At 42.1% G+C, this 15,471-nt stretch overlaps 1 protein-coding gene across 4 annotated transcripts in view; it reads left to right on the plus strand.

The window, feature by feature from the left end:
• The window catches only part of LOC110509703 (netrin receptor UNC5D), a 322,852-nt gene that overhangs the window by 161,304 nt on the left and 146,077 nt on the right, over positions 1-15,471 (plus strand). The gene's annotated exons all lie outside the window — the stretch shown is intronic.

Genomic DNA, 15,471 nt, shown 5'->3' on the forward strand with positions numbered 1-15,471 from the left:
TATTTTATGCTGCTGTACAGAGTCAAATATGATGCATTGTATTACACCGGAGTGTACAGAACGTACAAACTTTTAAGCAAGAATGTGAGACGCAAGCTTAATTGATGCAGGGAGGGGAAAATGACACTTATTGTGTGTCTCGAATGACTAGGTGGAGTGATGGGTGAAGTGCTTCTTTGGAAGCATTAAAAGCCATCAAGCTCTCGCTGGAATGATCAAGTGGCAGATGAGATGTCTCCAGGTTAATTAACATCATCATGACTGAGTTCTTAATTGAGTTTGAGAGCTGCTTTCTCATCAATCTTCTTTAGAGTGCCACAAATCACTCTCAAATAGTCGCCAGGGAGTTATACATGTTTAAAGTATGTTTATTTACATTACTGGAGCATTAACGTGGTAATTCACTACAAAATCAAAGTTTGTCAGACATTTTCAAACGTCTGATGTTGAGATGAGTTGATGGTGCATTTATTTCCCATTCATTGGGGTTGAGCCATATAGCTGGGATGGGATGTGTACTCTTCTCAACTTTAGACCACTTTTGAGGTGAACTATCACTTTACAATTGAATGCAATGATAAAGTATGATCAATAGTAATTTCAGTATAAAAAAGGTAACGGTACTAGGATAAATCCAGTGGGGTGTCAGTGTGATAAAACCCATGCTTCTTATTAGTTTGCTAATTAGGCAGACTATTATGTCAAACTAAATAGAATTAGTCAAATGTTTGCCTTTAGATCATTGCTGCAGTCAAGTTTGGACATGAACACAGTGTTTTTTAAAGGTGTTCTAAACCAAGATCTGGAAACAGAAACTATTCTATTCTGTCACCTTAGCAGTGCTACTTAGGCTCAACATTATTGAAGGTTCAATTTAGTTAAATCCAATACCTTGATGACGTTCTGTGGTCTTGAAAATATTGTTAAGCAACACACATCTTAACGCAATCTCTACCTTGTAATGAACTCCCTTAATGTACTGAGCAAACATTAAATTGGGAATTGATTTGGTTGGAGATGTGTATTTGTCAGACAGACCAGTATGTCTATGCTTTAGTCTAAAACTCAGCCTCCCTAGCCTCTATCTCTACTGTGATTAGAAATTAGGTGCCGTATGCTGTACATGTCCTCTGTGCTTCATTGGCTATGCAATTTACTGTTCGTTTTAGGTGAAAAAGCACTCTGGAGTCTAATTCCGCATGTTGTTGTGAAACCGTAATCATTTATTTATTTTCCGACCCGAATATTCATTAGCGTTTTGATGTATAGGTAGGTATATTAATTTACTTCCCATTTTGTTGTTAGGAGACCAGACATTTTTGCATATTTTGTGTGTAATTAACTCAAGGCGTGGTGTTGACAAAAGGTTTGGCTGCATTATGGGGGATGGATGATGCCGTAATTATCTCTTAATTTATCCTAACAATGCCAGACTAATCAAAAGCCCCTTTAATTTCCTTATTGTGGCCTTGATTTAAAATGGATGCCTTATACCCACAGCATCCATCACCCGACACGGGAAACAAGCAAGAAGGGGATGATTTGGTTAATGCCTCATTATGACAATGTCTCAAGCCGCTGGTGAAATTGATAGGGGTAGTTTCATCCACTGTCAGTGGCATAGATCGCATATTACCCTGGCATACTAGGCTAATTGTTGGCTAGTCATGTCACTACTCTGTAGCTAGAGAGTGCCTCACTCTCTAATGTCTCCCTGGTCTCTACATTGGTCTGTAGAGTGTGCCCATTAATACCTCATTCTTCTTTCTCTCTCTGCTCTCAAATATCTCTATTGATTGCTGGTTAAGAGTGACCATCTCTGCCTCAGTCTCATATCTCTCTTTCTCTCTGGTCTCTTATCTTGTCGTTGGTCTGTAGTAGTAGGGACAGTCGCCTTGGTCCCTGTACTCTCTCCTCTAACGAGGCCAGTGTTTGGCATTGAGATGGAGAGCATCCCCAGGTGGCAGGGGACAGGGATCGGACCTCTGATAATTAGCAAAGGCACCTGGATCGTCAGGAGAGGAAAGGCACTGACATTCATTGCTCTTAATAGTGTTTCCTGAGCCTCGACCACCTCTCTGTCTCTCTCTCTCTCTCTCTCTCTCTAATCTCTCATCTCTCTGTTTTTTCCCTCTCTGTGTGCTCTGTCTCTCTCTCTCTGTCACACATACAGTACACACGCTTTCTCCCTCCCACTCTTTCTCTATATTGTTCCCTCACTCTCTGTCCTTCTCTCTCTCTCTGCGGGTCACCGTCCTCTGTTTCCCTGACGTTGTTATCCTTGGCACCTGAGAGATAAAGTCACTCGCGATGACTGATGACCACCGGCCCCTGCAGAGCCACCTCAGAGAAAGCATAATGATACAGACATGCTGTGTATTATGGCTCCTCAAGGCTATGTCTAGAAAGCCATATCAGGGCAGTGGCTGGGCATCAGCCGTAGCATTAGCAAGTCCATCGTAAATGTCCTGGTAAATAAAGCAAATGTTCGTTCAACCAATGTCCCAATATGGCAGCAAAGGCCTTGAAACAGGTTGACTGTTAAGTGTGAGTATAAGCAGCTTTATTAGACATGGTGGGCCATACAAACCGGGAGCGCACAGGGTCTTTGAAAGAAGCGCACAGGGTCTTTGAAAGAGCTGTTCATGATTCTGCGGTGATGGTGTGTTCATAATCACCAGCTGTGGTCACCTCTCTGATGCAGCGTCTCGGGAATCTCTCTGGAACACTGAAGGAGCTCATTATGACAAGTTCCAGATGTCACCTCTGCCTCTAGTGAGGCCTTGCTGACGTCATGTTGGCTGCCAATCCTAGCTGTGTGTATGTGTTTGTGTCCATGGCGACGCTCTGCTGGCCTGACAACCTGGCCAACGGTCAGGGCCAATGGGCTGATTGTTGCTGAGGGCCAAGTTTTCACGTTCTGTATGTTGCTCACTCTCACTGTCACTTACTCTCACTCTGTTTTCACTGCCTGCTCTACCTTCATGCTTCGCTATTTCTCATTCTCATAGATCATCTCTCTCCTTTTCACTCTCTTTCTTTCTCATCTTTCCCCCCCTTACTCCCTCTGTCGTGCTCTCTCTCGTTCTCTCTTTTTTAACGCACTGTCCTATACCGAGTCCCAACACTTACACATCACCCACCATGCATCCTGTTTGCAGCCTTAGGTAGTGTGGGCAGGGTTGATGAACTGAGATTATGTAGGCCGGCCTTGACTCACTACACAGGTGGCTATAATGAAATATAGAATATACACAGAAAGAGAATACTGTATGTGAATCCACACCACTCTTATTCCTCATATGCAGGTGTAGGATCTTAATTTGACCACTCTGTTGTTCCTGAGAATTCTCACAGAAATGTTGGCCAGCTAATAGTCTAACCACCGATCAAGCAACATTACATCGTCGGAAAAATGCAAATGGACTAAACGTTTAAATCCTGTTGCTCCAGGATTATTTTGCTGCGACAATAATGGTCAAATTAAGATTCTATCTGTAGGAGGCAATGAAACCATTTTATCACTTAAATTAACCTCTTTAAACCACCTAGTTCTACCTACACTGTGTCATGTAAGGAGAGATAGTATGTTGGGTGTCTCTTAAGTTATTTACATTCCAAGCTTAGAATTTATTGATTAGAATATGCATGAGCCATTATCTCGCTATATTTCCAGCCCAAAGACAATCTAAGGAAATTGTCAGATAGCACTAACGCAGAGGCCACTTGCACTTTGTTGCACTAACTGCGTAATCACACTCAAAATGATTGTAATTGCATCCTAGCAATGAGACAAAGATTATACTTTAATGGATTGAGACTCGGTCAGATTCAAAGCTATTTTCTCTGACATTTACACGCAATCTAACTGTCGCATAGTCAACCCTACAAAACTGTAATGGCAAATATAGCACTGTTATTTAAGTATTTACTTTATGGAATAACTAGAGTGTCATAAATGTGCATAAATGTTTCCTTAAATGGCTTTTTGTACTTTCCTTCCAGTGAGGGGTGGCCTATATTCCTGCTCTGATTGGACTGATACGATCTGAGACTGAGATATAGAATGGCGCTAACACTATTTGCCTAATGTTTAGCCCACTGATGAAGGATGTGAAAACATGAACTAGTTTCTGGCAATGTGCCTAAAAAAAAATAGAACTTAAAGTATTTCGTAACAAACCATTTTGTTTTTTAATTACCAAAAAGTTGTACTGGTAATGTTATTGTCACGTGTGCTCCCTATCCGGCCTCTAGGTTACCAGGCTGCTCGTTATGATGCACACCTGTTACCAGCGTTACGTGCATAATGAACCTCACCTGGACTCCATCACCTCCTTGATTACCTGCCCTTTATATGTCACTCCCTTTGGTTTCTTCCCCAGTCGTTGTTGTTTCTGTGTCATGTTGGTGCGCTGTTCGTTTATTTATTACATGTATTCACTCTCTGAACTTTCTTCCCAACTCTCCAACTCTTTGTTCTTAACTGACTTGCCTAGTTAAATAAAAAAAAATGAAATGGTTTTGGAGGCAGCTTTGCAGAGTGGTCACTAGCTGGCACAGCCACAAAGTCATAAAATCTGATTTTAAACCTAACGTTAACCACACTGCTAACCCTAATTCCAAACCCTTACCTTTTTACAAAATAACCAATTTTGACTTTGCAGCTGGCCCATCTAGCAGAAATCACTCAGTTTTGCCTCAAGGTCATGACTCATTGCGTTTGTTTTGAACATCAACCTGCTTCTGTCTTCGGCATGCATGGCTGATCTAGAGCAGTAACTACATGTATGAATGAGTTAGGCTGTTGTATTAGCTGCTGTGTGTGTGGGGTTGGGAGATATCCACATTTTCATATTTCCAATTTGCCCTCATGAGGAACAATATCACATATACAGTGGGGCAAAAAAGTATTTAGTCAGCCACCAATTGTGCAAGTTCTCCCACTTAAAAAGTGGAGCTCTGCATGGAGGAATGGGCCAAAATACCAGCAACAGTGTGTGAGAACCTTGTGAAGACCTACAGAAAACATTTGACCTCTGTCATTGTCAACAAAGGGTATATAACAAAGTATTGAGATAAACTTTTGTTATTGATAATGCTTATTTTCCACCATTTGCAAATAAATTCATAAAAAATCCTACAATGTGATTTTCTGGATTTGTTCCCCTCATTTTGTCTGTCATAGTTGAAGTGTACCTATGATGAAAATTACAGGCCTCTCTCATCTTTTTAAGTGGGAGAACTTGCGCAATTGGTGGCTAACTAAATACTTTTGCGTGTGTGCATATGTTATATACTGGTCTTCTTATTAAAGAGCAACGGAACACGTCCATTTGTACGTGTGTTTTTAGAAAAACGAGATTTCAGTCTTGGATGTGTGTTTCCTGACCTATTCCGCGTTTGGTTAATGATGTTTGTTCTCCATGGAACACTATTTCACTTCCTCGAAATCCCCGTATTGAATCTAAGATAACTCTATTATTAATTCTCAAGTTTTTGCTGAGGATGTTTTAGTTGCGCAAGTTTACATCTAACTAAGGTGTTTGGTGCAGTAATTCTACAAAAACATTTTTTTTAAATGCACGACGTGTTGTCTTACTGTATGTAAACAAAGTCGTAGTTGCTGGACAGGTCTGTCTCACTGTCTATGCTATTGGATAGAGAATAATCACCGCAGCTGTTCATTCCATGTTAGTGGGAAAATGGACATCAAATCAAAACCCAACCTGTATTTACCCGTTGTGACCCACGGATCTTCCAATCTCTGTTTTATACGAGACAGACCTTATGACCAAAAGTATCCTATTTATACTTTGTAGAGTATTTTAACCCTAGAATAACTGTTTCTGACTCATATTGATGCCGACATTCGTTGATTTTAAAGGCAGTCGCTCTTTAAAGACGTATCTGTAAGTATGTCTCCCCTAGCCCGGCTTGAGCTATACAAGAGGACCCAGTTCATGACTGTTTCCCACAGGACTCATTTGAGTGCAGAGAGAAGCACTCAGATATCAGTAGCAGTGATGTTCACCAATTAGCCCCGAGAGCCATGATCACACAGATGATCAAAGCGTTTGTGCCACTTTGTGTGTGTGTACATGCGTGCGCATGTGTTATCCTTTGACCTGCAGAGTTGGTTGTTGTGCTTTCACCGAACACACACTTTCTCTCTCTCTATTCAACTTAAGGGGCTTTATTGGCATGGCAAACACATGTTCACATTGTCAAAGCAAGTGATATAGATAATAAACAAAAGTGAAATAAACAATAAAAAAATGCATAGTAAACATTACACTCACAAAAGTTCCAAAAGCATAAAGACATTTAAAATATCATGCAATGTTGTAATGATGTGCAAGTAGTTAAAGTACAAAAGGGAAAATAAATAAACATAAATATGGGTTGTATTTACAATGTTGTTTTTTCTTCACTGGTTGCCCTTTCTGTCATGCCTGCTCCTGCTCCTTATCCTGCTCCACCAGGCTGCCCATCATTACGCCCACTTGTCACCATCATTACGCCCACCTGTCACCATCATTACGCCCACCTGTCACCATCATTACGCCCACCTGTCAGCATTATTACGGCCACCTGTCACCATCATAACGGCCACCTGTCACCATCATTACGGCCACCTGTCACCATCATTACGCCCACCTGTCACCATCATTACGCCCACCTGTCACCATCATTACGCGCACCTGTCACCATCATTACACGCACCTGTCACCATCATTACGCGCGTCAGCGCTTCATTGGACTCGCATGGACTCCATCACTTTATTGATTGCCTCCCCTTTATCTGTCTATTCCTCAGTTTCATCCCCGTGTCAGCATTGATGTCGTTATGTTTCCCTTGTCCAGGCTGTCCGTGTTGATGTCCGTGTTGTGTTTCATGTCTGTTTTATTTATTAAATATTCACTCCCTGTACTTGCGTCTCGTCTCCCAGCATCTATCCTCACATTTTCAGGTCACAAATCTTGCTGCTGTGATTGCACACTGTGGTATTTCACCCAATATGGGAGTTTATCAAAATTGGGTTTGTTTTGAAATTCTTTATGGATCTGTGTAATCTGAGGGAAATATGTGTCTCTAATATGGTCATACATTTGGCAGGAGGTTAGGAAGTGCATCTCAGTTTCCACCTCATTTTGTGGGCAGTGTGCACATAGCCCCTCTCAATAGCAAGGCTATGCTCACTGAGTCTTGACATAGTTTTTAATTCATTTTGGGTCTGTCACAGTGGTCAGATATTCTGCCACTGTGTACTCTCTGTTTAGGGAAAAATATCATTCTAGTTTGCTCTGTTTTTGTATTAATTATTTCCAATGTGTCAAGTAATTATCTTTTTGTTTTCTCATGACTTGGTTGGGTCTAATTGTGTTGCTGTCCTGGGGATCTGTGGGGTCTGTTTGTGTTTGTGTCCAGGTTCATCTCTCTGTAGGTGATGGCTTTGTAATGGAAGGTTCGGGAATCTCTTCCTTTTAGGTGGTTGTAGAATTTAATGGCTCTTTTCTTGATTTTGATAATTAGTGGGTATCGGCCTAATTCTGCTCTGTGTGCATTATTATTTTGTTGTACACAGAGGATATTGTTTTAGAATTATGCATGCATAATCTCAATTTGGTGTTTGTCCCATTTTGTGAATTATTGATTGGGGAGTGGACCCCAGACCTCACAACCATAAAGGGCATTGGGTTCTGTAACTGATTGAAGTATTTTTTGCCAGATCCTAATTGTTATGTCGAATGTTTTGTTCCTTTTGATAACATAGAAGGACCTTCTTGCCTTGTCTCAGATTGTTCACCACTTTGTGGAAGTTACCTGTGGCGCTGATGTTTAGGTCGAGGTGTATATTGTTTTTTGTGTGCTCTAGGGCAACAGTGCCTAGATGGAATTTGAATTTGTGGTGCTGGCAACTGGACCTCTTTTGGAACAACATTATTTTTGTTTACTGAGATTTACTGTCAGGGACCAGGTCTGACATAATCTGTGCAGAAGATCTAGGTGCTGCTGTAGGCCCTCCTTGGTTGGGGAGAAAGCACCAGATCATCAGAAAACAGTAGACATTTGACTTCAGATTCTCGTAAGGTTCTAGTGTCCTCGACAAAAATATATGTTTTTTTGACAGTTTTAACTGCACACTATGTTTTCCGCCAACACCATTTTCCATCAATTTGACCCTCATGCCAAACTGAGTCAAAAGCTTTTTTTTAAGTCTACAGAGCATCTCTCTCTCTCACACACACACACACACATACACACACACACACACACACACACACACACACACACACACACACACACACACACACACACACAGACACAGAGACACAACACAAATCGTCAGCACTTCAAGCACAGTCAATGACACTTAACATTTGAAAAGCTGTGAAACTCGAGCTGCCGGATCTATAGAGGGCAGGAGGGTCATAGTTCCTGCCTCGCCCCGGTTATATCCCCTCTGCTGGGTTAGCTGATGGGGGCTCGGCTAACTGCTTCAATTCATACCTGGTGTTCCTGTCTCATTGGTCTGCTAGCCTAGTAGAGCCTGTTGGCTTCAGAACAGAACTTTAATGAGGAGAGATTCAGTGTGTGTGTGTGTGTGTGTGTGTGTGTGTGTGAGAGAGAGTGAGAGAGTATACATTCAGTACTAGCCAAAAGTTTGGACACACCTACTCATTCAAGGGATTTTCTTTATTTTAACTATTTTATACTACGTAGAATAATAGTGAAGACATGAGCACCATTAAATAACACATGAAATCATATAGTAACCAAAAAAGTGTTAAACAAATCAAAATATATTTTATATTTGAGATTCTTCAAGTAGCCACCCTTTGCTTGATGACAGCTTTGCACACTCTTGGCATTCTCTCAACCAGCTTCATGAGGTAGTCACCTGGAATGCATTTCAATTAACAGGTGTGCCTTGATGAAACTGGCTCTCGTGAGGACCGCCACAGGAAAGGAAGACCCAAAGTTACCTCTGCTGCAGAGGATAAGTTCATTAGAGTTACCAGCCTCAGAAATTGCAGCCCAAATAAATGCTTCACAAAGTTAAAATAACAGACACATCTCAAAATCAACTGTTCAGAGGAGACTGCGTGAATCAGGCCTACATGGTTGAATTGCTGCTAAGAAATTACTACTAAAGGACACCAATAATAAGAAGAGACTTGCTTGGGCCAAGAAACACGATCTATGGACATTAGACCGGTGTAAATCTGTCCTTTTTGTCTGGTGAGTTCAAATTTGAGATTTTTGGTTCCAGCCGCCTTGTTTTTGTGATACGCAGAGTAGGTGAACGGATGATCTCCACGTGTGGTTCCCACTGTGAAGCAGGGAGGAGGAGGTGTGATGTTGTTGGGGTGCTTTGCTGGTGACACTGTGATTTATTTAGAATTTAAGGAACACTTAACCAGCATGGCTACCACAGCATTCTAAAGTGAAACACCATCCCATTTGACCAAGAAGGAGAGTGATGGAGTGCTACATCAGATGACCTGGCCTCCACAATCACCCGACCTCAACCCAATTGAGATGTTTTGAGATTAATTGGACTGCAAAGTGAAGGAAAAGCAGCCAACAAGTGCTCAGCATATGTGGGAACTCCATCAAGACTGTTGGGAAAGCATTTCAGGTGAATCTGGTTGTGAGAAGGCCACGAGTGTGCAAAGCTGTCATCAAGGCAAATGGTGGATACTTTGAAGAATCTAAAATCTAAAATCTATTTAGATTTGTTACACATTTTCATGGTTACTACATGATTCCATATGTGTTGTTTCATAGTTGTGATGTCTTAACTATTATTCTACAATGTAGAAAATAGTAAAAATAAAGAAAAACCCTTGAATGAGTAGGTGTGCCCAAACTTTTGATTGGTACTGCACGTGGGTGTGTATATGGGAAATTCAAGCCACGAACATAATTCTGCATTATTTCAACCTTTCCTCAAACTGCTGTTTAACTCTTAACAAAAAGCAGAGTTTGGCAATGACCTGCTAGGTCTGTCAGGGAGCATAAGGCCAAATCTAGTGTTCCATAAGACAGCTACACTACAATCATCTATCAAATGAATTGAATGTAAAGAAGATTTCATAGTAAAGATTCATAATTGCACCATTCACTGCAGAAGAATGTGGGAGCTGTCAGAGAGGTGAGGACTGGAAGGTCAGAGATATTATCCTCTGACAGGGGAATAGGAGAGGTGTGACAGAGATGGAGGGAGAGAGATAGACCAAGAGAGGTAAAGGGAAATAAGAGCGGTAGAGAGAGAAGAGAGAGCGAGAGATAGAGAGAGGGTGGGAGAGAGGTAGAAGTAAAGGGAAATATGAGAGATATGAAAGAGAGAGAGGGAGGGAGATAGAAGGAGTTAGAGAGAGAGGCATCGGTAAAGGGAATAGGAGAGGAATAGCAGGAATACACGCAGTATATTTCATGTGTAGGAAATGACATGACACAGAGAGTATTGAAAATGCCCCCTGAGCCTCTTGCTCTCTCAGTCGTGAAACAATCCTCCCATTTTTACCTCTCCTGCCTCCACTCCTGCTTTATTCTCCTCTCCCTCTCCCTGATATTACCCGTGGCTAGGGATGGACACACTGAGAACGATTTTGAATTAAAATGACAAAATGGAGATCATCATCATCTCCCCAAGATCAAGTGAAAGGAAATGGCCCATGAAAAAGGCCTACGCATGCTAGTGTGGGTTTTATGAGCATGTGTGTGCACGCTTGTTCTTGTGTGTGTGTGTGTACTTGTGCGTTCGCATGTGTTTGTATGCGTGCACGTGTAGGTGTTTGTTTGTGTGTGTGTATTAATATGTGTTTATTTGGGTGTGTATCGTCATATGACAGAAGCCCACCTTTGTGTGTGATGTGAGGCATCAGAGATTGGGTTCCACTCAGATGGATCGTGGGTAATGTAGCGTATCAAAGGGCGGTGGGACGGTTTGGTCCACTCGTTTCTCCTATTGCCATCACATCTAGTATGCACCCACACTCAGGACGGCTACCTCAATTCCCCTCGTAGTGATGTCAGCAGTTTTGGCTGTTGGACATATACTTGCATCCTACATGTAGCGTCCCCCGATCCCCGATATTCATGGTCCCTAATTAGTATTCCACTTAGACTCTCCCCAAATACTTTGGAGGCGAATGTTCAGTTTGAACTTGGTTGTGATTAGGCTTGCAAAGGGAGTGTATATTACTCAAAACCTTTTCTCCCCAATTGGTAGTTACAGTCTTGTCCCATCACTGCAATTCCCGTACGGATTCGGGAGAGGCAAAGGTCAAGAGCCATGCATCTTCCGAAACACAACCCAGCCAAGCCGCACTGCTTCTTGACACAATGCCCGCTTAACCCAGAAGCCAGCCACACCAATGTGTCAGAGTCAGCGTGCATTGTGCCCGGCCCGCCACAGGAGTCACTAGTGCACGACGGGACAAGGACATCCCTGTTGGCCAAACCCTCCCCTAACCCGGACGACGCTGGGCCAATTGTGTGCCACCCCATGGGTCTCCCGGTCTCGGCCAGCTGCGACAGAGCCTGGACTCAAACCAGAATCTCTAGTGGCATGGCTAGCACTGCGATACAGGACCTTAGACCACTGCGGCACTCGGGAGGCCCAGGGCTGAATATTTTAACAACAGAATAAAACAATGCATAAAAGTCCCATGATGGTAGTGATTGCCCATTACAGCTTATCACTTATTAACCATTATTTATACACATTACTTTACTTTAAGAAAATATATACATTTGTTTTAGTTGATGACTTTATTATTTCATTACATTTCATCATCTCATCTCGATAGAGCTGCTGCCTTTGCTGTCTGACAAAATCACTATTTTAATCGTTCTTCAAAGTAAATAAGGCATATATTTATGACTGCTGAATACCAACTATTAATCACTTAGATTGTGTATTTGCAGGTAGAGATACCTCAGGAAGCAACAGCAGCTCTCTATATCCCCTCATGATCACATTCTTCTGTCTCTTCCGTAGGATGCGTAAAAGAACACAGACCGGACAAGTAGATGTGCAAAGGATTATGGTCACTTTAGTTAATTACCAAGTTTTATGCTCTAAACTATGTATAATATTGTACTTTTGTCTGTTGGAAACTATACTGAGTGTGCAAAAGATTAAGAACACCTTCCTAATATTGATTTTCACCCCCCCCCTTTTGACCTCAGAACAGCCTCAATTCATCGGGGCATGGACCCTACAAGGTGTCGAAAGCGTTCCACAGGGATGCTGGCTTATGTTGCCTTAAATGCTTCCCACAGTTGTGTCCAGTTGGCTGGATGTCCTTTGGGTGTTGGACCATTATTGATACACACAAGAAACTGTTGAGTGTGAAAACCCAGCAGCGTTGCAGTTCTTGACACAAATCGGTGCACCTGGCACCTACTACCATACTCCGTTCAAAGGCACTTCAATATTTTGTCTTGCCCCTTCACCCTCTGAATGACACACATACACAATCCATGTCTCAATTCCTTCTTTAACCTGTCTCCTCCCCTTCATCTACACTGATTAAAGTGGATTTAACAAGTGACATCAATAAGGGATCAAAGCCTTCACCTGGATTCACCTGTTCAGTCTATGTCATGGAAAGAGCATGTTGTTTTGTACATTCAGTGAGTGGCACACCGGTCTAAGGCACTGCATCTCAGTGCTACAGACCCTGGTCACTACAGACCCTGGTTTGATCCCGTGCTGTATCACAACCAGCCGTGATCGGGAGTCCCATAGGGCGGCGCATAATTGGTCCATTGTCTTCCGGGTTAGGGGAGAGTATTGGCCCTGGGTAGGCCGCCATTGTAAAATAAGAATTTGTTCTTAACTGACTTGCCTAGTTATATAAAGGTAAAAAAAACTAACTGAAATAGAATTCAAATCATTTAACCAACGTTGGTCGTTTAGTTGTTTAAAAACCGAAAAATAACACATTTCAGTTAATTGCTCAGCACGAATAAGATAATAGAAAAATAGGCTCTAAAACATTATCCGAAATATAAACCATCGACATAGTGAATACCATTGGTGTTTAATATGAGGGTTCAGCATGAAATATCCTTTAGATTTTTGACACACTTATTTAGATGCATTTTTTATTAATTAGGCTATTGAACCATACAGTCTATCCACTGGAAACTCATGGACAATTAAGGACACATACAGTATATAGAAAAATGTATAATATATATGCATTTTGTTTTTGTTATTCAAGTAGAAAAGTGACCATAAATGACTGAAGATTCCGGTAACTTTGGTAAATTGCCGTTTGATTTGCAACCCTGGTTGTGATACAGGGAATTACTGTTATTCTCTGTCGTGTGTTTTTCTATTTATTTTAGCTTTCACTGTCTGTGTCTTCCTTCTTGTTAAAAGAGATGGTCTATTAAAGTTGAACATTGTTTTTTGGAAAGCACAAACCTAAGGCCATTGAGATCTGGTTTTTAGAATTGGCTTAATGACACAACATTTAACAATGGTGTAAAATGCACAGTATATTCCCACATAATCAGACACTACCCACTGGGCACAAACAACATTTCAACATTTATTTTGATTTAGATTTGGTTGTTTTTTTAACTAACGTGAATTCAACATGAAATCAACCAAATATATATTTCACATTGGATTTAGGTTAAACGTTGGATGAAAACATTTTCTTACATTGATGACTTTTTCTCAGTCCAAGCTGTTTTCCATCATATTGAATTTGAAATGATGTGGGAACAACGTTGATTCAAGCAGTGTTTGCCCAGAGGGTATATTCCACAATCCATGTCTGAATGCTATCCAAAAAATGTCTTCATTCTAAATAGTATGCTATTGTGGAAATTGGGGGTGCTCATCTCAACTGTTTCCCACTCCAGGCGGTCACTGCCATCCATCCCCACCCTCATCTTTAATTACACTGTAGTCAGAGCAGCCAGACAGACAGACTGACACCTCCCAGACGCCAGGCTGATCAATACGTGGACAGGCTCCAACACCATCACATCCCTGGGAGGAATATGATCATGGAGCGAGAGTGAAAAAGAGAGAGAGAGAGAGAGAGAGAGAGGTGCATGGGAGAGAGACAATGAGAAAGTGGGAGGAGTGAGATAGAGGGAGAGGGAGAGCAGAGTGGAAGGGGGGGAAAGAGCGGGAAATTAGAGAGAGAGAGTGTGAGAGTGGGGAATAAAGAGACAGAGAGAAAGAGGAAGGAAGAGAGAGAATGTGAGAGAGGGGAATAAAAAGAGAGAGAGAGGGGAATAAAGAGAGAGAGAGAGGGGAAGAAGGGGAGAGAGTGAGAGAGGGGAATAAAGAGAGAGAGGGGAATAAAGAGAGAGAGGAAGGAAGAGAGAGGGTGAGAGAGGAAGAAAGAGAGAGTGTGAGAGAGAGGAATAAAGAGAGAGAGAGAGGAAGAAAGAGAGAGTGTGAGAGAGGGGAATAAAGAGACAGAGAGAGGAAGAAAGAGAGAGAGTGTGAGAGGGAAATAAAGAGACAGAGAGAGAGTGTGAGAGAGGGGAATAAAGAGAGAGAGAGAGAGAGAGAGAGGAAGAAAGAGAGAGAGAGGGTGAGAGGCCTACGTCTCGTTACCATAGTAAATACACTGCATTTCCTCAGCAGCACCTAAGGAACTAGCTACCACTTTTATCTCATTTAGTACCTGGCCCTCATCCTCTTGCTCCTCCTCCTCCTTTTCCTGCCTTTCATCATCTTCACAAAGAACAAGATCCCTCGCTTTGTTTCAGCACCAGAGTGGAGGGATGTACTTTATAATACAGGATACGGCTCCACAAATGCATTAGCCTCTTTCTAAAGAGAGTGGTGGTGGGAGGCATTTTTCTCCCTACAGAGCTACTCACAAATAGTTAAATAGCTCCTCCATATAAAAGACATCCCCGGGTGGATTGTTTGTGTGCCCGGCTCCATATCTGGAAATTAACATAGAGACCACTCAACCACAGATCTCTTTGCAGGGGAATATGTTGCACATGGTGACTGTAGAGAAGGCTGAAGCAGAGACAGAGAGAGGTAGAGGGTCCAACGTTACTTTTGAGAATATGTATTCTGATATTCAGATGTAAACACTCTGGGGAGGCTGCCGAGAGGAGTCACAGAGGCATAAGAAGGAAAGGAGAGAAGGAGGAATGGAGGGCTGAGTGAGTCATTAGAGCTTACCACATGCCCAGAGAGAGAGGAAAGAGTGGGAAAGAGTGGTAAAATGAGTTAAAGAGAGAGAGGGGGTAGAGAAAGGTAAAAGAGAAGTAGAGAGAGGTAAATTGACGCAAAAGAAGAGAGAAAGAGTTGGCGGGAGGGGCGATAAAAAGAGTGTCAGAGAGAGGCAGAGACATAAATGTGGGTGATTTACAGAACAAGGTGGGGAGAGAAAGAAAGAAAGATGAGATGGAGGGAGAGACGTAAAGAGGCCGAGTCAGGGCTACAGTGTAGAGGAGGCGTC

Source organism: Oncorhynchus mykiss, chromosome 29, assembly GCF_057628025.1.
Source record: "Oncorhynchus mykiss isolate SJ-2025 chromosome 29, ASM5762802v1, whole genome shotgun sequence".
In the NCBI taxonomy this organism is placed as follows: Eukaryota; Metazoa; Chordata; class Actinopteri; order Salmoniformes; family Salmonidae; genus Oncorhynchus; species Oncorhynchus mykiss.